The sequence below is a fragment of the Capsicum annuum genome, unplaced genomic scaffold, assembly GCF_002878395.1.
Source record: "Capsicum annuum cultivar UCD-10X-F1 unplaced genomic scaffold, UCD10Xv1.1 ctg1490, whole genome shotgun sequence".
Lineage (NCBI taxonomy): Eukaryota > Viridiplantae > Streptophyta > Magnoliopsida > Solanales > Solanaceae > Capsicum > Capsicum annuum.
Genome location: NW_025820315.1, coordinates 1,859,334 through 1,869,218, shown reverse-complemented (window position 1 = coordinate 1,869,218; position 9,885 = coordinate 1,859,334). Strand labels below are relative to the sequence as shown.

Sequence of the window (9,885 nt, the reverse complement as noted above, 5' to 3'; positions counted from 1 at the left end):
TATTAGGTACCATGGATAATAATGTTTTCAAGGACCCTTTTGAAGAATTCAAATGGAACCTTGAAAGGCTACGCCAAATTTTTAGTTCCCCGAATCCAATTCCTTCATTTAGTCCTACTGACTTGGCTTGTCTTGAAGCTATCACATGTGACATTGAAAGACTAGAAAGAGAGTGGGTGCCATGCAAAGGAGTTGGAAACCAAATGCCCTCCTCATATGAGCTACAAGGTAAAAATGTCATCTCCGGCACTCCTCCAAATTTAGAATGTTGTGATGTGGCTAGTAGTAGCCAAGTGGATGTAGTTGGTGGTTTACCTAAAGGAGGATTTCATAAGTCTTCCCTTTGTGATACTCTTAGTATTTCTAGGTTGTAAGAAGATCTAATTCTTATTGTAAGTAAGTAAGCACTAGTTGATCCTATAGATGACAAAATTGATTTTTCTCGTAATAATGATATGTGTCCATCTAGTGTTAGCATTTGTGACTTGAATAAGGTTCCATTGCTATGTAATGAGAGTATTCACACACTAGTTGACTCTTGTGAAAACCAAGGTGAGTTTAAGTTGGCATGTGAGTTGCCGATAACTAGTGAAGGTATATGTAATAATCAACTTACTCATGAACGTAGTCCACTGCTTGAGCATGTGTATGATATGTTTGATGAGGCTCAAGTTAGTGATGATGTTGATATAGTCGATTACGAGATTGGAGATGATTCTTTGAGCATATTGGGTGATGAAAGCCTTATTATTAGTTTTTCTCATAGAAATCATATAAATGAAAATGTTGGTCCAAGGGATAGGAGTGAACCCGTGAGCTTGTCTTATGGTAAAGATTCTAATGTTTGCTTGGATCATAGGGATAATCTTGTGCTTGAAACATCTTTGAAACTTGATAATGATCTTTTAGAGAGTGAAGAACTTTCTTGTTCCAAATCTACCCGCGGGATAGATCACTCTCTCTTTAGGTATAATATCTTGTTTGAAGATAGTATAATCACTCCTAATGAACCTAGTGGTGAGAATGATGTTGGAGGTATCGTTTGTCTTGAAGGTTATAGCCTCTCTGCTAACCCACTATGGTGTTACAACATTTCTCCTAAAGATGGAAATCTTTTCTTGAAAGATGCGAGTACTCTTAAGGGTAAGAAATGTGTAGTCTTGGAAAGAAATAACTGATTAGGTGATGAAAACTTTGATTTACATGAATATTTAAGACACCCAATAGGTGATTATTCCTTGAAAATTAACTCGAGAACAAAAGTGTCATTGTCTCCTTGGGGTAATGCTTCTAAATGTGCATCCTTGCTTGATATACTTGTGCTTAAGTTGAGTGATTCCCAACTTGTGGATGCCAAGTTATCTATTTGCTTGAAAGAAAGAGTCTGTATGTTTTTAAAAGCTTTGTCTTCATCCGTATATGTCTTTACACTTGATTCCTTTCTATACTACCTCTTTGCTTATGATGACATCCATGATAGTTGTGGATTTGCTTTATATAGAGGTAGGATATTTGTTGATTGGTCCGCTTGTTTGAGTGACATTGCTATATGTTTTCTGCGGACTTTAATTTCAATTGAGGCACCACTCTTGATGTGGTTTTTTGAAGAGGTGATGAAGCAATTGTGCCTTATGGCCCCTAAGATAAAGGTGGTCTTACCTTTTGTATCTAGTGGTGCCGTAATGTCCATTGTGGTTTCCTTACTCTTGTTGATTTCCTTAGCCAATTTCTTTGTGTATTCTTCAATGGAATTCTAATGTTTAATACGAAGGATCCTTGGTTATATTTCAAGTGTGTACCACCTTGGCATGGTGATGTTATTTGTTGCACTAACCCTAACTCTCATGCCATGAGGATGTTATGCTTGTTTGTCCTTTCTTTGGTTTTGCAAGGTGTGGATTCGAGGTCGAATCCTTTTCAAGAAGGGGAAAATGATACGATCCAAATGGCCATCATAGCTTTCGATGACATCATGCAAGGCCAACCCATGAAGAATCCGATTGTGGTCACATTGAGGGCACGGGAACACGCATGGGGGACCCATTTTGAGCCCACAATAGAGCAATCCCGTGTGTGGAAAGTTGCTTGGATGCTTGCCTTTGATGCCCACCCGAGAGTGTTTTGGTCATTTTGTGCCCCCTCCTTACACTCCATAGGTGCCCCTCTCATTAAGGGCATTAGGGTCATTTTATCATGTAATAAACTAGCCTATATATAGTCTCTTATTAGGTCTTTCTAGTTAGTTTTGTTGAATATGAATGATTGAAAGAACACATTTTCATCTCTTGAGAGAGAGTGAAAACCGTAACTAGGATAGCACATAGTATGGAACCACTTGTGTTGCATTTTGGCTTAGAAACGTTGATGCTTGAGGAGAGTGATTTCCCTCTTGTGTCTACGTAAGAGTGTGATGTTACTATTGTAAGTCTTAGGGGTTCTAGTGTTTGATACGCACTTTAGTTCCTACTTCTTGTAATAGTGTATGTCTCACTATCTGTCCTTTCTTTCATTGCAAAATCGTTAGTGTTGTTCTTGTTATCTTGTGTTCGTCTTGTGTTGCTTGTTTCTTAGTGTTGTTATCCTCTTGTTATATTGTGTTTGTGGGTTGTCCCGTATCAACTTTGCTCCTATTGGATTGATTGATATGTACAACTCTGGTGAAGCTATTCAGGGTCTTCTTTGCAGCCAGTGGCTATCACGATGCAAGATACACATTAAAACACAAGGCTGTGGCCGATTTGGAGCCTATTCTAGCTCAAATCCCAGAAAAATGGTAAGTTAGTATAGTATATAATGTTCTTTCTTAAGTTGCTTTCGGATTACTTCTCTTTCGTTTGCAAAATTTTGAGCTATAACTAAGAAAGGTTAGACGTAAGGTGAGCCTGGTGGTGAGAATGTATCAACTGCAAGGAATTATGATTACATTTACTGACTAGCTTCATGTAGCAATGTTTTCAGCTCTGTGCAGGTTCTATTTAGCACTTTATCTGCAAATATTTCTGTTTCGGCAGCAAAATAATATGCACTAATGAGTTGTTGTTGGTTAGTACATAGCTTCATTATTTTTTATTGTCACTAATGAGTTGGTTAGAGAATCAAAATTATTTTTTATTTGCACTATAAGTAGTGACACAAAGTCTGACAACACTTTCATAATAGCACACTATATGACTCACTTTAGAAAAGCTATATTCTCACAATAGCAAACTGTCACCAGGAGAGACCAAAATCACTTAAACCACAAGCAATGACATTCTCATATGCAATTGCATTGTTCAAAAAACACAAACCATTGGTCATTTCTTTCCAGATACAACAACTTTCAAGTCTAATTAACATAAAAAACAATCAAATATAAAGTTTCATTTTGCCATTACATAACAATTCAAACTAGATTATACATTCAGTCACTTCTTTTCTATTGCTTTCCACCCCTCCTTGTCTTTAGTTTGCCCATTTTTTTCTCCTTTTCAACCGTCAACTGGTTAGAAGTCGGAGTTGTTTTGCTTTTCCAAGTCAGTTTCTTGGTGAGTACGGCAAATTAACAGGCACACTAACTCCATTTTCATTTCTCTCCTCCTAGTATCAGTTGGTTGACAACATTTTTTTGGCTTGAAGCCTAGTCTTAGCTTCAGATATTGCCTTAGGCTTTAAAATTGATTGGTCATCCTGTTCAAATTCATCAGAATCTTCATCAGGAACTGCACTTGACGAGGCAACAAGTTGCTTAGATCCAACTAGTTGATTGACATTTCTCTTTGACCTTGAAGCTCCAGTGAAAAATAGTAACCTACAATGATAAAACTAAGTGAAAAATAGCCAAAACAGTGAAATATCAAACTGATAAAACATTGATCAAACTAAGTAAAAAGTAGTGATTTACAATGATTAAACTAAGTGAAAACACACCGACATATCAAACTGATAAAGCAGTGATCAAACTAAGTGAAAAATAGCAACTTACGGTGATCAAACTAAGTGAAAATAGTAACTTAATGATAAAATTTTGTCACTTGCATGCCAAAATTCCAATGCAACCACCTATTTTCATACTAGGGGATTCAACAGCAGATGTTGGAACTAACTCGTACATCCCTGACTGCAATGCAACAACTAACTTTCCTCATAATGGCATTGATTTTGTCAAATCAAGGCCAACTGGAGGGTTCAGTAATGGCCTCAACAGTGTTGATCATCTTGGTTAGTGTTGCTGAAGTTTTAGCATTAGATCTAACGAACATGACCAAATAAAATTTTGAGCAAGCATTCCTACTTATTCGACATGCATGTCACATATAGAGTCAATTCACTATCACTTACAAAAAAAATTTATACAGTGGTGTTCAAGCAAAGCTTGCGCGCACCTCGACTATTTCACCAGGTACGTGCTACCTCCTAACAGCACACGTATCAAGTAAGTCTGACCTGCCAGCTAAGGTAGGTAGATGAGAAGAAATCACCTTGTTATTTTGGTCTCTAACGGGCATTTAAACACTAGTCTCGCATGGGATATACTCATTTCATTAACCGCTAGGTCACACCCTTGAGTGTAAACATTTCACTATTACATGTGCAATGCTAATGGAGGATCTTTCCCTTTCTAACTGCAGCAAGGCTTTTCGGACACAATAGTAGCCCACACCCTTTCTATTTCTTCACAGCAACCTGAAACTTCCATCGAGTATATACCGAGGTGTAAATTTTGCGTCAGGAGGTTCTGGTTTCCTTGATGAAACTGGTTTACAGCTGGTAAGACTTTTCATAAATATTATTCAGATTCCTTAAATAATATGCTCTAATAATCATCTCCAACAAAAGAGTAAAAAGAAAGTTTTGATAACTCCAATGTCTAACTAGGTATTTACCTATCACTCTCCAAACAGAATGTCCTGAACTTGCCTCAGCAGATCAATCAATTTGTCACTGTGTGCAGAAATCTAACTGCTGCACTTGGTCCTGAATCAACAAAAGCATTTCGCGTAAGATTTTTTTCTACATCAGTACCGGAAGCAATGACATCTTTGTTTATTTCAAGTCCAGAAGTACAATGCCTAAAGAAGAGTTTATCAACCTTCTCATGGAAGCGTATGAGAACCACATAAAGGATGGTCTTGTTTGCATAAGTAAAATCCTAAAGAGGTATGTATCGGAAGCTAACACCACATTTGTATATAATAGACTTTGTACAGCCTCGGAGCATGGAAGGTTGGCATCATAAGTGTGCCACCAGTAGGTTGTTGTCCAACAAACTGATTTTTAAATGGAACAAGGTGTTTCCAGCCCATGACTGAGTTTGCCAGATGTTTCCATTAAGCTCTTGACAAGCTAATGTGCAAGCTAAGCTCAGAGCTACACGTATTGTCACTAAACTTTATCCACTATAATAGAAAAGTCACGAACCTTCATGATCATTAAAGCCACGTCGTATCAATTTTTAGGGAAGTTTGAACAAGGAATCAACTTTCAGAACAAATGCTTGATGCAACACTATCTGATGAACTGGAGACATTAGCAAACATAGTAACTTACAATTATAAAACTAAGTGAAAAAATAGCCAAAACATTGAACATTGACTGCACCAAACTGAAAAAAAACAGTGATTAAGTGATCCAAGAGTGAAGTGACTAAAAGAGAAAAAATCACACACAAGCCTAAGCTAATATAAATCTGGAAAATTAGTTTACTCGTGCCTATATCAACTTGAAAAAAAAAAAAAAGCATAGATATGCCTATATCATTCTGATAAAACAGTGATTAAATGACATAAGAGTGAAGTGACTAAAAGTGAAAAAATAACACATACACTACGCTAAACAGGGAGATTAACTGTGTCAAAACCGCATCCTTGATTAATCGCAAACTTGATTCTTGCAAACTGTGTCAAAACCGATACAACACAGAAATATGCACAAAATGAAGATAAAAGTTACACAAACGGCTTGCTCCTTCTTCACTGATGAGCATCGACTTTTTCGCCGTTACTTTCTTCCAAAATTTTTGCTTCAAAATGATGAAGATATTTTGTTGAATTTGAAGGAAATTAGGTTGATGGGTGGATAATTTAAGTGGGAATTAAGTTAGATTTTGAAAATTATTAGATTTTAATTAATTAAATTTCTAATCATTAATAAGTTGCCATGGGCAAAATTAAAGCCTAATTACGGTGGATGGAAGAATATTTTAGAATTCAAAAATGGAATAAGAATATTTTAGAACCATTTCTATTACTTGGAGAATATTTTTGAACCTTCTCCGTTCTGATAATTGTTTAAGAGGGGCATCAAAGTAATGGGTATGAGCTTGTAAATATTTTATTCCTGGTGGACAAATATGTAGTTTTAAGTATAATAATTGAATTATATACCATTAAAGATGAAATGGTACAAATAATTGCTGAGGGAATTAACATGGGTCTGGTTCAATTTTGAATTCACGTAGATCTTTTGAAAACAGACTCTCCACCTTCTGAAGGTAACTGCGTACACTTTATTCTCCTTAACCCTTATTTGTGGGATTTCATTTGGTATGTTATTTTTGTTGTATGATCTTGTTAAATTTTGATGATGGGGTTGGAGTTTGCCTGATTCTTTGATAAACATTTAAGCGTCAAGTCTCTCTATCTCACCTCTAAGATAGTAATATGAATTGCGTACACCTACTCTCCCCAGATCTCATTTTGTGGAAATATATTGAATATATTGTTGTTGTAGCCATTGAAACATGTGAGGATTAAAAGAAAGCTTGAGACGATGGCTTGAAAAGAAAAAGCAATAACACGCTATAAACAGGCTAAATTTCGTTCTAAAAATTCACACAATCAGGGGTTGTTTGGTGTGATATAAGGGATAAGTAGTCCCAGAATAAAATGAAGATCATTTTATCCCATGTTTGGTTGATGGTATTAGTCAATACCGGGATAACTTATCCCACCATTTACACCATAGTGATGGGATAAGTTATCCCATATGCATGGTGAGATAAGTTATTCTAAGTAATCCTGAAATAACTAATCCCAGGATTAATAAATATATAACTCTTTCCCCACCAAACGAGCAATATATTATAGGTAACTAAACTTTATGATGTTAAAAATTTATGCACTTTTAATAAATTAAACCCTAAAAGGTATTTAAAGCTTCTAAGTACTGCTTTGACGCTGGTTATACTATGCAGGATATATATAAACTGGATCAGTTTCACATCAGTAAGGTATATAGGAAGTTACTTGGTGTGTTTTCAGAGGTAGCATGGACTAGATTGGCGTGTAACAACTATGGTTCTCCTAAATGGATATTCATACTCAGACTACCCTTGCTTAACAAGCTTTATACCAAGGACAGGCTTGCCAAATGGGGAATTCCAGTTCATCAGAATTGTGTATTGTGTGGTAATGGAAAAGAGATTGTTGGTCACTTGTTCTTTGACTCTGATTACTCTGCACAGGTGTGAAATGCAATTCTAAAATGAAGTGGCATGGATACATCAGCATATTAAGGGGAAATCTGCAGGCTCACATGTGTTCACGATGTCGCTAGCAGCCTGCATATACTACTTGTGACAAGAGAGAAATGTGAGAAGTTTTCAGAAGATTACCACCAGCAGTGCAAGAATCAGTAGGCTTGTCAGTCAAGAAGTTGTTTATTCAGCTCAATGTAAGCCTAAACCAGTAGCAAAGGTTGAGGATCTGAACTATTATCCTTGTTAATAGTCTGATCTAGTATTAGTAGTTGATCATTAGACTGTGTTATCAGTCTGGCCAGTATTGTATTGTAAAGTTTACTTGGTAATGAAAATATTTAGTTACAACAAGAAACTCTAAAAGGTTAACTAAATAACATGCTACAACTAGTTAAGAAATTTGATTTTGAATTTCATCACGTATTTCTTAACTAAACTAGTTGACATGCTACAACTCGCTAGTCCAAAAGAGATGCAGACAGAAGAAATTAGGATGCTAAAGATAAATGTGTTGGTATATTACAAGAAATAGAATTAGTAATGAAGATATTTAGTACAAGGTGAAAGTGTCCCCCGAGTGAACAAAATGTGGAAGAACAGACTGAAATAGTTTTGATACAAGTGAAGATGAGAGATACAGATATCCCAATGAGGAAGTGTGTGAGGTTGACTATGGTGGGTTTGCAAAAAGGAAGAAATAGTTGAAAGAAATATTGAGGGTAATTAGACAAGACATGACACACGTACAACATATCGAGAACATGAATCTACATAGGAGAATATAGAGGTCTAGGACTAGGATAGTGAGGGTTGTCTGGTTTCTCTTATAAGTACTGTCATTATTACTCTCGTGCTATTTTATTTTTCAATATTGTTACGGGTCACTTGGTACATTGTAAGTAGGGATATCCTGACTTGGGATTCCCATGGGATTATTTTATCTCACCTTCCACATGGGATAGTACTCATATCATTTTAGTTTAAATGATGAGATAAAATAGTCCTAAACTAATTACATCTTACATCAAATATGGAATAAATAGTTAGGTTATTTCTTGTACAAAACAACCTAAGATTCCTAATTTAGTGGAACTCTATACTTAATTATGAACTTTTACATTTTAATACATTTCATAGAAATATTTTAAGAATATGAAAAATTACACACGATATAATTAAAAAGTTAAATTACTAATATAATTTTTTGAAAGTAATTGTATTAATGAAGTACCTTTTTTTAAAAAAAGGGAGAATACTCACAAAAATACCTGAAGTTTAATCGGATTACCAGTTGAGCATATTGAACTTTGCGGGGTTCCTATTACACATCTATACTTTTTTAAGTGGAATTAATTTCCCCCCAAACTTTTTTAAAGTGGAATTAATTTTCCCCAAAAATATTGTACCCAGTTTTTACGGTAGGAAGTGCAGTACACGCACTGTTTCTTCTCCATTTTATCAGTTTTCAATATTTTTTCACCATTACAACCATATTAAAGATTCCACAACTCAAATTACTCCTACAAATCAAATTCCAAATGATTCCATTTAGTCAATGTCCATTCTTATCACTTCAAGAATGTTCTACAACTTCAAGAATATTTGTTTCCAGTTTCAAATTAGTTCCACAACTTCAAATTTGTTTCCAGTTCCACAAATTTGTTTCCACAATAATTTCAATCAAAAATTGACTTCAATAATTGCAGAAAAGTTTCGATTGTAGAAGTCAATTACTACTCCTAAATAATTGACTTCAACAATGGAGTCTTCAACGAAAATGTACTGCATTATTCAATTTCAATTCAACAATGGAGCAACCATTCCAAGTTTCAATTACGCCAACTCAATGGAATCTTCTATTGAGTTTCAAATTCCAAGTCCATTCCAACTCAAATTTCAAATCCAAATTGAAAACTTTCTTCAAGAATTATTCAAATTTGTTCATACTGAAAACTGAAAATTTGAATTTCAATTTCAATTTCAAGAATGGAATCTTCAAGAATTCCAGATTTGAATGGAATGAAGAAACTGAAATGGAATTCAATTTCAATTGAATGGAAACTTTCATTAATCTTCAAGAATGGAAACTGAAATGGAATCTTCAAGAATTTAATTTCAATTCAACAAATGGAGCAACCATTGTAGAAAAAAAGAAAGAAAGAAAGAAGAAACAAGAGAGAAGAGAGAAGAGAGAAGAAAAAGAATGAAAAAAATAAATAAAAAATAGAAAACTTTTAAAAATTAGAAAATTGAGGGGTTGTTTGGCAAAAAAAAAGTTTATAGCGCTTTTTTAACACTTTCACACGCTCAATACGCGTGACTTGCACGCAATGGTCCAAGTGGCAGATATATATCATTAAAATACGAAAAAAAAGTCTGGGGGTAATAAGACCCCCGCAAAGTTTAGTATGTGCAACTGGTAATCC

At 35.1% G+C, this 9,885-nt stretch overlaps 1 long non-coding RNA gene across 1 annotated transcript; it reads right to left on the bottom strand.

Moving 5' to 3' along the window:
- Positions 1–3,236: 3,236 nt before the first annotated feature.
- On the bottom strand, positions 3,237–5,797 carry LOC124890282. Its single transcript, XR_007049089.1, has 3 exons — positions 5,072–5,797; positions 4,866–4,956; positions 3,237–3,790 (listed from the first exon to the last, which is right to left on the bottom strand). It is a non-coding gene; the product is annotated as an uncharacterized LOC124890282 (long non-coding RNA).
- Between the last annotated feature and the right edge of the window lie 4,088 nt (positions 5,798–9,885).